This window comes from Trichomycterus rosablanca, chromosome 4 (assembly GCF_030014385.1).
Source record: "Trichomycterus rosablanca isolate fTriRos1 chromosome 4, fTriRos1.hap1, whole genome shotgun sequence".
NCBI lineage: Eukaryota > Metazoa > Chordata > Actinopteri > Siluriformes > Trichomycteridae > Trichomycterus > Trichomycterus rosablanca.
In genome coordinates, this window is record NC_085991.1 from 36,582,466 (window position 1) to 36,595,771 (window position 13,306).

Below are 13,306 nucleotides of genomic sequence, written 5' to 3' on the forward strand. Positions count from 1 at the left end.
CCATCAGCACATTTAGAATTGAACTGCGGTCAGTATTGAGTGACTCTGCTCCTCTGTGATACCATGTAATCTAATCCCATTGGCTTTGCACTGAACCATAATAAACAGAAATTTATCAATCCAGTACTGAGTACTGGTACTGGTATCAGAGCTACCACTGGCCTGAAACAACAGTGGATCACTATCAGATTTGACATGTTTGTTCACCATATTTTATTATATAAACATGTGTAGCAATAACTGACACGCAAGCTTTGCAAGTGAATACAAGACACAATATATCTGATTTACTAGCATCTTCAATACAAAATAGATTAAACTGTGCAGATATATGGCCAGTGGTATGTGGACACCTGATCATGAGCTTGTTGGACATCCCATTCCTAAACCATGGGCATTAATGTGGATCACCCCCCACACACACTCACTGCACACGATTGCATTTCTAAATGCCTCCACATCCCTTGGATGGCTTTAAACAAGACACTTAAGTGTGTCTCCGGGGGAATTTGTGCTCATTTAGTCAAATCATCCTTTTTGAGGTCCTGTGTGCAGTCACTGGCTGAGAAGTACTGGCTCTCAATCAACATTCCAGTTCATGTTCATTCCCTGGATGTCTTTGGCCGAACTAAGATCAGGGCACTGTGCAGGCAAATACATTTGCTGCAATAATGCCTCTGCATTTATTTTGTATATATTTTTTCTGATACACATTAGCAGTGGGTGTGGCTAAAACAGCCGAATTTATGTCTCGCCAGAAACAGAATTAGATGTTGGATTATAATTAAAGTAACAAGTGATTGTATTAAAGAACAACAGTAAAAATGTCAAATATTTTGTGCATTTCTCCCCCAGTTTCCCTCCCAATCTAATCGTATCCAATTACCAGATTGCATTACGCTTCCTCTCTACTGATGTTCACCTCCATTCCTGATTGAGGAGAGCTCTGACTAACACATGCCCCCTCCGACACATGCAGTAGCCGACTGCATCTTTTCACCTGCACGAGGCGAGTTCACATGTTGATCAGCTTTGTGTACGAAGAGACAAACCCTGATCACATCATCCCCGTCTGTGCAGATGCCATCAATCAGCCAGCAGTGGTCATAATTGTATCCGTTATGAGGTCCCATCCGGCACAAGCCAACAAAATGCCAATCGTTGTTCATGTAGGTGCCCAGCCTGCAGGTAGCAGAGAGCATTTCCATTTCTATAGAAAACAATAACTTATATATACTGATAAAGTAAGGATAAGGGTGCAGGACATAAAACATTGTAACTAATTTGAGGTACTTTCTGTAGTGCGTTGTCATATGTCTGAACCTCTACTAATAAGTACACAAAATGTGTTTTGAGTGAAATACGCTATTAGATTTGTTTGATTTAATACATAATGTGTTAGGTATTGTGCAAAACATGTATAAGGTTAGTATCTGCCTTTCAGCATTTATTGGAATCAGTTCCAACAAAATCAATTCAAGAAAAAAATATTAGCTTATAGTAGAGCTCTCAGGTCAGTATCATATTCTTACATTCTCTGATTCAGAATGGAATCCCAGAATGCAAAATCCTCCACTGATTCTTATTTCATTGTTGTTGTCTTTTTAAAGAGACAAGCATAATAGAAGTTTATATTTGATAGCAACAGAATAAAATTCCCTTCTGTTACTGCATTGCTTATGTCTCATTGTGTCTGTTTTCGACTCTTGGTGTCTATTTTCCCTGACTCCAGTCCTACCTCTGCTTCATGTTGTTAAAGTGATTAAATATTCTACACCACACTCAACCCCCTTCCTTGCTCCCTCTGTTCCTCATTCTGCATCTCTCCAGCCCACCAGAAGCTAAAATTAAGAATCTAGTTTTGATAATAGAGCATTGATGCTTCGGAGATGGTGGTACTGGTATAGAAGATAGATAATATCTGTGGGTTTAAATGCATCTCTCTCTTCCTCTCTCTGTGTGTGTGTGTGTGTTCTCCCATTTGTTCTGTGTATGGTGGTTGTTGCTTGGGTATGTATGTGTGAGTTTAAAAATATTTGTTATTCAGGTGTGTGTGCGCTTTCCTAGTTGTAGATTTTCTCACTTATTGACTGGAATTGGCTATGACAGGGATTATGTGCAATAAATTCAGACAGAAATCAGGTACTAGATGGATTGAGGAAATAATGTGCTGATATGTCTCAGTGAATGTTTCAGGTAAATGCAGTGTCATTAAAAAGTATTTGATTTCTTTGTATATATTAGCATGTGTCACACTCGTTTCATCAAGTGTTTCTTCAAGTACTAATACAAACTGAGTAAACACAAAATGCATTTTTTAAATGATTTTAATTTGGTTACCACACACCAACTGGACCAGTGTAAATGAATATTTACCCCCTCTTGGTTCCCTAATCAACAAATTAGGCCTATTTATTTAATAATGGCTTTTTTTAGAGACACACACATGCCTAATTATCGTCAGCCATATTGAATCAAAACATCTTTTAAATTAAATCAATTAAAGCAATTGTGCAAAGTGGAGTGAGCTAGAAATCCCACATCGTGATGTAATAGACTGCTACTCATTTACTGAGTGTATGGCTGCATGTTTTGGTCTTGATTGATTGATTGAATGATTGATTACTTTATTGATCCCTGAAGTGAAATTGCGGTGTCGCAGCAGTAATTTGCAATTATCACAAACATCACACATAGTCATTACAATGTAGTACAGGAAAGAATACAAAAATTAGAAGTAATGTAATGCAAACATATGATAGCAAAATGAAAAATATATAATATAAAAAAAAATAAGAATATAGGACATCTAACACAGAACAAAAAACTAAAGAGGGTAGGCCATGTCATAACACTGCCTTCAGTACCGTAATGTGAGTGGATCAGACACAGCAGCGCTGCTGGAGATTTTAAACAAGGCTAGATGTTTTTGGTTGGTGGACTATTTTCAGTCCAGCAGTAACAGTGAGGTGTTTAAAAACTCCATCAGCGCTGCTGTGTCTTATCCACTCATACCAGCACAACACACACTAACACACCACCACCATGTCATTGTCACTGCTGTGCTGAGAATGATCCACCACCTAAATAATACCTGCTCTGTAGTGGTACTGAGAGAGTCCTGACCATTGAAGAACAGCATGAAAGGGGGCTAACAAAGCATGCAGAGAAACAGATGGACTACAGTCAGTAATTGTAGAACTACAAAGTGCTCCTATATGGTAAGTGGAGCTGATAAAATGGACAGTGAGTGTACAAAAAAGGAGGTGGTTTTAATGTTATGGCTGATCAGTGTATATGGACAGTATTGCACTTGCATAATATTTGTGCTTTAATTAATAAAATAATCAAAGTTCGCTTATCGTTTTTTTTAGAACATTTTGTATAATGATTAAATTTATTTCCAGAAAAAAAAAAAAAAAAAGGCTTTTTTGGCCCTAAATAGTTGACAAAAAATAGCTGTTACCTTGTCCAATTATCACGTTTTATTTATTGTATTTTGCACATAGTTCTTGAATAACTTGATTTGTTTCTACTTTTCTCTGTAATGACTTAATCTGCTCAGTGATAAGAACACGTTCAGTAGGAAATCCACTGTGCAGTTTAAATAGCTTCTCTGTGATTGTGACAATCCTGATAGTTTAACTAGCATTAGTGCAATTTTAGGCTTATTACATAATAGGGTTTTTCTCCTTCTTTCTTCTTGTAAAGTGTCTTTGCTTAGGTAAATTACCTAAATTAAATTTTCTGTGTTGACTGGTTGATTAGATCTTACTTTAAGCTGCAGGTCCTACTGTATTGCAGCAGGCTAGTAGTGAAGAGCAGGTTGTTGTGCTGATTGATCTGGGAAGATGCTAAACTACCTTCATTATACAGTTAAAAGGGCAGTTGTAGCCTTGTGGTTAATGTGCTGGACTAGTAATCAAAACCTAACAAAAAAGCCACAGTTAAAAAAAAATTTGTATTTATTTATGCATTTTCTCCCATTTTTCTCCCAATTTAGCGTAGTCAATTTGTCTTCCGCTGCTGGGGGATCCCTGAATGCAGTCGAGGTGGGGGTATACTGCTGCTCACGCCTGCCCCAACCCGTGTGCAGCCCTTAGTGGAACCCTTTTTCACCCATGCATTCTGCACAAGCCGCCCTTCTATCTGCTTCTCAGGGTCCTTACACAACGTTTGAAGACCCCACCCACATAGTCCGGTCATCCCGCCCTAGCAGAGACGTGTCTGCTGCAGGCACTGCCAATTATGCCTGCTAGATGGCGCCCAGCCGACCGGTGGCAACGGCAAGTTTCTAACCAAGGAGTTCAGAATCTCGGCGCTGGTGTGCTAGCGGAATATCCCGGAATATACCTGGCCTGAATTTTTATCTAAAACAAAAACAATGCGGTTTTGAGGGTCATTAATGTGAATCAGATGATTAGTCCTTGTTTATTAAGCCAGGAATGTCAAACAGTAAAATCAATAAGATGTCTCATAGAAATAAATACCTGTATTATGAACATGAGAATTGATTTGTTAAACAATGCATTACTTAATACACATGTAAGTGTATAAGAAGTTGGTAAAAGCATTTATTATAACCAGTTGTTATTTCTACCTTTAAATTAATAAAGCGTTACCTACCCTACCTTACCTTAGCTTTTAAGTAAATAATAAATATAATCATTTTCTTATCATTAGGAAAAGTCAACATGCAGAGCTTCTAACAAACACTCCATTAATATTTATATAAAAACCAGTTTGTAATATTTTAATAATGTTTATGATGATTAGTGTGTTGGCATGAACACACACATGAACGCTCTAGTAAGCCGGTATTTGCTGTGCTTTTCAGTGCTTCACAGAATCTTAAAATAGTTTCTCCTTGAAGGAGTAATTAGTGTGTTAGCTCCCTCAATTCATCTTTGTTACCTTGCTGGCCAATGTGAGACTTAACAGTAATCTGAAGTGGGCTAAAAACAATCAGCTTTGAATGTGTTTTAGTTAGTCCCTGACAAAAAGCCGGAGGTTATTAACTCAGCTTTTCAAAGGAAAGTAATAGTACGGCATTAGTAATGCACACGGTCGGTAGTGCTGGCAGTTCATTTGTGAATAAGTGCACAAATTGGCCAGTCAGAGTTTCCTGACCTCAACGTTGTCCTCACTGCTCAGAGAATGTTATGTTTTTGAAAGATGACACCTGCACCAGTAATTACAGTCATCAGCAGAAGAAAGTGCTGTCACAGCCACACTGGATCAGAATATTCCAGTATAGTGTGCTATTGCTTTCTTTTGTCCCAAATTTCACTTTTTTCTCACCTGAAGTCCACCTGGACCAGTGTCCTTGCAAAACTCTGACTATGAAACATTAGTGTCATCTAATTTCTAAATCATATCTAAATTTCCAGCTGAATCATCTGCTAATTATACAGCATTAAACTCTGTATGTATGAAATGCATGTACACATCAAGCAACAAACTGAACTGTATGTATTAATAATTTAAATGTCGAAATTTGCATTTAAATTTCATTTAGACAGAAGCCTCGTCTGCTAAAGCCCTATTCATTGTGACTGCGTACAGCTGACTGTAGCCTCCTAGCATGGTTATATCTCTCTTTAAATTTTAACTGATGTTTTGTCTACCTGTCTATTATACATTCAAAAAGTGTTCAGTACACACCATTTTCCACATAAATGATTAACAATCAAGGATTTCATTATTTTTACATAAAAACTTGGTTTAGTGGATCAGTCTGACCTATCAAGTGTCACTGATGGATAGGTTGTTGGCAAATATTTTGTGTTAATGATTATATGGGTTCTGAGTTCTGTACCTTCTTTTATTCTTTATAACAACCTAAAGTGAGCTTTAAGGTACAATCATTGTTAAGATTGTCTTATTCCATTGTAGATGTTTTGTTTGTTTTTTAATTACTTGTTTTAAACGATTCATTTACATTTTTGGCATAGCAGACGCTTTTATCCAATGTGACTTACAGTATACAGTCTAAGCAATTGAGTTAAGGTTAAGGGCCTTGCTCAAGAGCCCAACAGTGGCAACCTGGCAGTGGTGGGGTTTGAACCAGCAACCTTCTGCTTACTAGTCCAGTACCTTAACCACTAGGCTACAACTGCACTTATTTATATGTAATTTGTTTGTTTCCTAATAATAATTTATTACATGCACAGTGTAATAATCTTGACCAAAATGTTGGTAATTTCTGTACTTTTGCAGGGTGGCACAGTGGCTCAGTGGGTAGCACTGTCTCCTCACAAGAGGGTCCTAGATTTGATCCCCAGGTGGGGCAGTCTAGGTCCTTTCTTACCCCTTTTCCACCGACGTGGATCTGGCTCTGTTCTGGTTCGCGAACTTAATTTTGAACCGGTTCCGTGTGTTTCCACCAAAAAAAAGAGGTTCCAGACACCGAACTAGCATTCTAATCTGCCACCACAGAATACTTGGTTTTTCAGCGCGACCGCTTTGACAAACACGTCTACATCTTCTTATCACCAATAGTATAAAAACGAACATCTGTTACAAGAGCACAGATGCTCACAGGTAATCTACATGCGATGGCATCAGATTTACACCTCTTTACTTTCGTTGCACAATGCCCACCGTTGATGACGTAGGCTTGGTTCCCAAAAACTGGTGGAAACACGGTCGGTTCTCTACAAAATGTCAAAGTTCGAAGAAACCTGAACAGAACCGGTTTAAGAACCAAGGTTCTTTTGGTGGAAAAACGCTATCTGTGTGGAGTTTCCATGTTCTCCCCGTGTCTGCGTGGGTTTCCCCTGGGAGCTCCGGTTTTCTCCCACAGTCCAAAAACATGCAAGTGAGGTGAATTGGAGATACAAATTGTCCATGAATGTGTTTGACATTAAACTTGTCAACTGTAGAATCAGATGACGGTTATTTTACTTGGATGTGGAAAAAGGATTTGGGTGGAATAGCAAGGTAATATTTTGCATTAAAGCTAGTCTGAAACTGGGTATAATTCATTTACACTGCAAAAAATGTGGAGTAAGATAAACTTAGGAAAGTTTTTCCACATAAAAACTGCTAGTAAATTTAACAGACCATATATTCAAGTAAAGGTTACTCACAATCCTATCTGGATTTTACTAGAAATTCTTCAGTAAAGGTTACTTTCCAACACCCTGCTTCAAATATATTTTAATAGCTGTATCTTAGTAGATTTTACTCAAACAATGCAGCACTATATTAAACCATGGCTTTTAAAATGCCATATTATAAAATACCAAACCAAATACCAAATATTTTTACATTATGAAAATCATTTTCTGATGAATCGATTAACATCGATGATTACCATATACAAAAGCCACTATAACATTGACAGAAAACATTTTTGTCAGACTTTTTAATAGTTTTGCTCAGTTAATGGAAATGTATTATTATTATTATTAAACAGTTCAGTGGTTAAAATGTCTTTCAAACAGTGTGTTTGTAAAGTCTCACTTGCTACACAAAAGTAAAAATTGTAAATGGAAAACAAACTATAAGTGTCACAGTGTGAGGACAAAATAAATATCAATCTTGAACTTTTTTCTGAAGCCTTGCAGCAAAAAAATAAATAAAAATAGATGCAAGTAAAAGTGCAAGTTTGTCAGAAACACTCGCTCCAGGTGGACTGTAGTTATCCTCCTGAACTCATCTTTCACCAAAGACAAAGATTAAAAAATAACATTATAAGTTAGTAATTATGAAGTTTATGTAGACCTCTGAATGTTATGTTACTTTTTATGATTCAAGTTTACTTTCTCAAGGTTTGCTCACAGGTCACCTAATAATGCAAATTTGTATTTGAAGGACCCGGGACTACAGCCTCATACAGATTTATCTTAAAGTGGCAAAAATGGGCTTTCATAATCATGAGACAAAATAACTATTTTAGAACCAACATTTTAAGTGTACGTACATTAAAAGAAACATGTTATCAAAATTAACATAACTACATAACATTAATTCTGCGATGCTAACAGATGCTAATTTGGCGCCATGAGTGTAGAAAGTTAAACAACGTTTTAAATATTAATATTAATATATAATATTAATAATTGGCACGGTAATAAATTTTCTTAAAAAGTGACAACTTACCATAAAACAGTCCCCTTTGGCCAAAATATGTCCTCAACAACCGGAAAACCTTCCAAAAAATTATCCAAAAATCAGCAGCTCGTTTGCCATCCAGGCAATCACAATGCGCATGCGTAGAACATATAGTAATATTTACTAGTAGTTTTCAGTTTTGCTTCGCTTCAATCCAAGAAATAAAAAAACGTAGTAATTTTTCTTTTGGTATTTAGAATAAAATGTACGAATGTATTTGATGATGAATAGTTACAAACACCAAGTAACACACTGAATTATGTGTGCATTTCTTAAGTAGCAAGACTGTACTAGAATATTCTTGTAGAAAGTACTAATCTTTACTCTATTCACTAAATCAATTTTCAATCATTTTTGCAGTGTATAAATGTTACTGTTTTAGTTTCTTTTAACGTTTTAGTCAATCGTTAAAAGGCTGACATACTGCACACAATTTTGCAAGCTGTGAACACATTGAGGTACAAACACATTTTGGTACAAAAGGAATACATTAACACATTTTGGTACGTTTCGGTAAAAAAGGAACACATTAAGGCACAATTACCCAGTGTTTGTACCTTAAAAACATCTGTTTCACTGCATGCTTTGTTAGCCCCCTTTCATGCTGTTCTTCAATAATCAGGACTCTCCCAGGACCACCACAGAGCAGGTATTATTTAGGTGGTGAATCATTCTCAGCACTGCAGTGACACTGACATGATGGTGGTGTGTTAGTGTTGTGCTGGTATGAGTGGATCAGACACAGCAGCGCTGCTGGAGTTTTTAAATAATGTGTCCACTTACTGTCCACTCTATTAGACACTCCTACCTAGTTGGTCACTCATCTATTGCTGCTGTTTGAGTTGGTCAACTTTAAGATCTTCTTCAGTGGTCACAGGATGCTGCCTACGGGGCGCTGTTGGCTGGATATATTTTTGGTTGGTGGACTATTCTCAGTCCAGCAGGGACAGTGAAATGCTGCTGTGTCTGGTCCACTCATACCAGCTCAACACACACTAACACACCACCACCATGTCCGTGTCACTGCAGTGCTTCTTTTTTGTCCCTTTGACTAGTTTTGTTTTCTATATGTTGTCCATATGTTCTGTTATTGTTTTCTGTTAGCTTGGTTTTTAATAATACGTTGCTTGTTAGGCCTGTGTAATTAGTCTATTTATACGAACCCCATTGCCATAAAGAGTTAAAAGTGCACAATTTGACCATGACCATTTTCTAAAATGCATTACAAAGAGAAATCTGTTATTTTTTCATCCACTTAAGCATTTATTTAACTGTACAAAAGTACAAAAGAACAAAATAGATTTCCAATGTTTTCACCTACTTTTACAATTGTATTGTGTACATTTAAACAGCTTTAGAATGTAATACCTGCAACACAGTTGGAACAGATGCATGTTTACAATGTGGGGCAGCTGTAGCCTAGCGGTTAAGGTACTGGACTAGTAAGCAGAAGGTCACCGGTTCAAGCTCCACCACTGCCAGGTTGTCACTGTTGGGCCCTTGAGCAAGGCACTTAATCCTCAATTGCTTAGACAATATACTGTCACAGTAATGTAAGTCGCTTTGGATAAAGGCGTCTGCTAAATGTCGGAAATGTAAATGTTACATCTCCTTTTCTATTAATTGCATTCTGATCATTTGAGGACTTACTAATACTAATTGTTGAGGTATTGCAAGTTGTATTTCTGCATGTTCCTGCTTAATACAAGATTTAAAGGCCAGTCAAGCACTCTGAGTCTACAAAGCCATGCTTGTTAAAATAACCATGAAAATGGTGCACTGATGCACCTTTATACCAATACAGATATTACAAATTTTGGAGCTTTTGCTGATAACTTCTTTATTGAGATGAGCTTGGTCCCAGAGAACTCTGCAGTGTTTCTGCATAGAATCTATATATAATTGATATATTATGATATATTTAATATATATGATATATTTCTCTTTGAGTGTCAGTTTGCATTTTGGTGCAGTGATAGACTCTGTTAATTAACAATGGTTTTCCAAATTGCTCCATAGCCCGTGTGATTATATTCATGAAGACAGCATGATTTTTTTTTCATCCAGTGCAGTTGGATGGCTCGAAGGATAAGCACATTTAAGGTGTTCCTGGCGCTGCTCTACATTGACTAACATTCCTCTTGATTCCCTGACCATTTTTACAAGTTTTGCACAAAGCAGTAAGCCACAACCCATCTTTACATATTTACCAAGTAATATTCACCCATTTTTATAACGACATAGCCTTTGTTGGATCCTCCATTTATAACCAATCATGATGTCTTTTTACTGATGACCTGTTCATGTGGAATGATGTAACTTCAGTATGCTACAATCTAGGGCTGGGTGGAATGACCACAAATTTGTATCACAGGATTTTTTTTAAGATTCTGGCAGTTTCATGGTATATCACGGTATGTTTTATTTTTTGTATGAGGTTTGCTTGGCCCAACAAAATGACACAATATATGATGGAATCAGTGCGTGTGAAACAGGTGCAATATATATGTATATATATGTATATATGTATATATATATGTATGTATGTATATATATATATATATATATATATATATATATATATATATATATAAAGTTTGTATTCTTTATTTAATATCTAAGTATTATACAATTACCGTTAGCTCTCCCTTTAACAAATAAAATGACGTTTGCAGTCTCCCAGTCATTACTGATGAAATGCACCGTTATACTGAGGTATGACTCCACTGATTGTACACTTTGATCACAAGTCTGTTGTAGAAAGGAAGACGACTTTACATATCTATGCTTCCAGCTTGCCTCTGTGTTGTTGTTATAACGTCGGTATAGCAATGAAACTGAAGTATTTTTGTCCCAGTAATAATGTTGCTTAACTGTTTGCTTTTTACTGTGCTCCGACAAACCGTACAGTATAAAGTGTTTTAGCTTGTGTTGGAGCAGCGAACAATATTATATGATTTGCTGCCTATTGAAGCCTATAGCTGTTAAAATTAACTATGCTATGGTATGGCGGTATATTAAAAATCCATACCGTGCGAGGAATCAAAGACGGTATACTGAATGTACCGTCATACCGCCTAGGACTGCTATAGTGTGATGCAGGCTTTAATGAAATTACATTTTTGGTTTATATTTACAAAATACAATCAAGTTAGATTAAAAATAATTCCTTTGCAGATTTGTAAGTTAAACTATAGTACCAGGATGCTTTAGTCTAGCTAGAGTTTTAGATCCCAGCATTCAATTTTTGTCACTTTTTCTTTTTGCTTCTTACTTTTAAATCAAACCACACTTTACCAGCCTGCTTTTCTACTTCTAACTTCCCAGACAGTGTGTGTAATGCTAATGCATTTTCTCTGTTCCATTGTAAGGTTGGGTCATGTCCTGTATGTGTGTGTGCTTACGTGCTGGATGATTCATTTGCCCTTGTTCTGCATCTGATTGCAGAGTAGTTGCATCACAAATTACAATCTGAATCTTGCTACCTGTAACATCAGCCATTTTTATGCAGCATACGATGTAAAAGTTTATATCAGCAACTATAACTGCTGTCACACACTGACTCTTCAAAATCAAATCAAGAACACATTCGAGCGTCCAACCTGACATGTGTCTTAATGAATGTCCAATTTATACATTTACTGCTGTAAAACATTGAAACAAAAGCAGATTCAAACAAGTGTGTGGGTTTCACTTCCCTTATTTACATAACAAGCTCCAATTTACCCTTTATTACGAAGAAACTCACATTAATTTACACAGATATGGTAAAGTATAGGGTGGGTTGTAACATGGCAAAAGGAGAACAGTAGAAAGGAGCTAAATCCAAGAAATTCCACATAATAATCATGACAGTATAATTATTTTTTCATCCTCTATTGTTTCATTTTTTATACCTACAGCTCAACTCAAGTACTAAAAAAGCAAACATATACAAAAGTTCTACCAAAATTTTTAGTCAGACTAGCCTACTGTTTTGGGTAGCACTGTCGCCTCACTGCAAGAAGGTCCTGAGTTTGATCTCCAGGCGGGGTGGTCCTGGTCCGTTCTGTGTGGAGTTCTCCCAGTGTCTGCATGGGTTTTCTCCTGGAGCTTCGGTTTCCTCCCACAGTCCAAAAACAAGCAGTCAGGTTAATTGGAGACACTGTATTGCCCTATAGGTGAATTGGTGTGTGTATATGTGTGTGTGTGTCTGCCCTGCGATGGACTGGCGCCCCATCCAGGGTGTTACTGTGTGCCTTGCGCCCATTGAAAAGCTGGGATAGGCTCCAGCACCCCCGACCCCCCTCTTCCCCCACACGACCCTAATTGGATAAGCGGTTATGAAAGTGAATGAGTGAGCCTACTGTTTTTGTTACAGCAAATGTTATGCACTTAGTTATGCATTTCATTTAATTAACCGTCCTGACCCACTCTAAACTGACTGGCACTCTATCCAGGGTGTCTTCCTGCCTTGCTTCCAGTGTACCTTTTATAGGCTTATCAAATGTGACCTTTATTTTTTCATTATTTTCTATTTTTATGACTTACTGACATAATTAATTGTGCTAAAACAAATAATTAATCAAGAACCTTGTATGCATACTCCAACCAGACCAGATGTACCACATAAATAAATAAAGGGTGGCACGGTGGCTTGCTGAGTAGCACTGTTGCCTCACAGCAAGAAGTATGTATGGAGTTCTTCCCTTGTCTGCATGGGTTTCCACTGGGTGCTCTGGTTACCTTCCACAGTCCAAAGACATAGCACCTTACTGAAGTGCTGTATTTAAAAGAATCATTCACTAAGATTTTCATTTTCTCATTTGCTCCAACAATGAAAAACTATCCCATTAAACACCACCTATCTTCAGACTTTAACTTTAAAGCCGTATACTAAATATATTGTATTATATTCAGTTATTGCCCAACCCTGGGTATACACACTGAACTGAGAAGGCCATAATTTAAAAGATTTTGGTTTGGTCAGTACTTCAATGACATTGCTAAATTAATACACAAGCTGTAGCCTAGCAGTTAAGTTACTGGACTAGTAATCAGAAGGTTGCTGGTTCAAGCCCCACCACTGCCAGGTTGCCTCTGTGGGCCCTGGAGCAAGGCCTGTAACTCTCAATTGCTCAGACTGTATACTGTATCTCTAATGTGGATAAAGGTGTCTGCTAAATGCTGAAAATGTAAATGATACACA

The 13,306-nt window shown here is 37.2% G+C and overlaps 1 protein-coding gene across 1 annotated transcript in view; it reads left to right on the forward strand.

Annotated features, from left to right (window-relative positions):
• pcxb (pyruvate carboxylase b) overlaps positions 1 to 13,306 on the forward strand; it is a 371,478-nt gene that overhangs the window by 93,464 nt on the left and 264,708 nt on the right. The window lies entirely within an intron of this gene.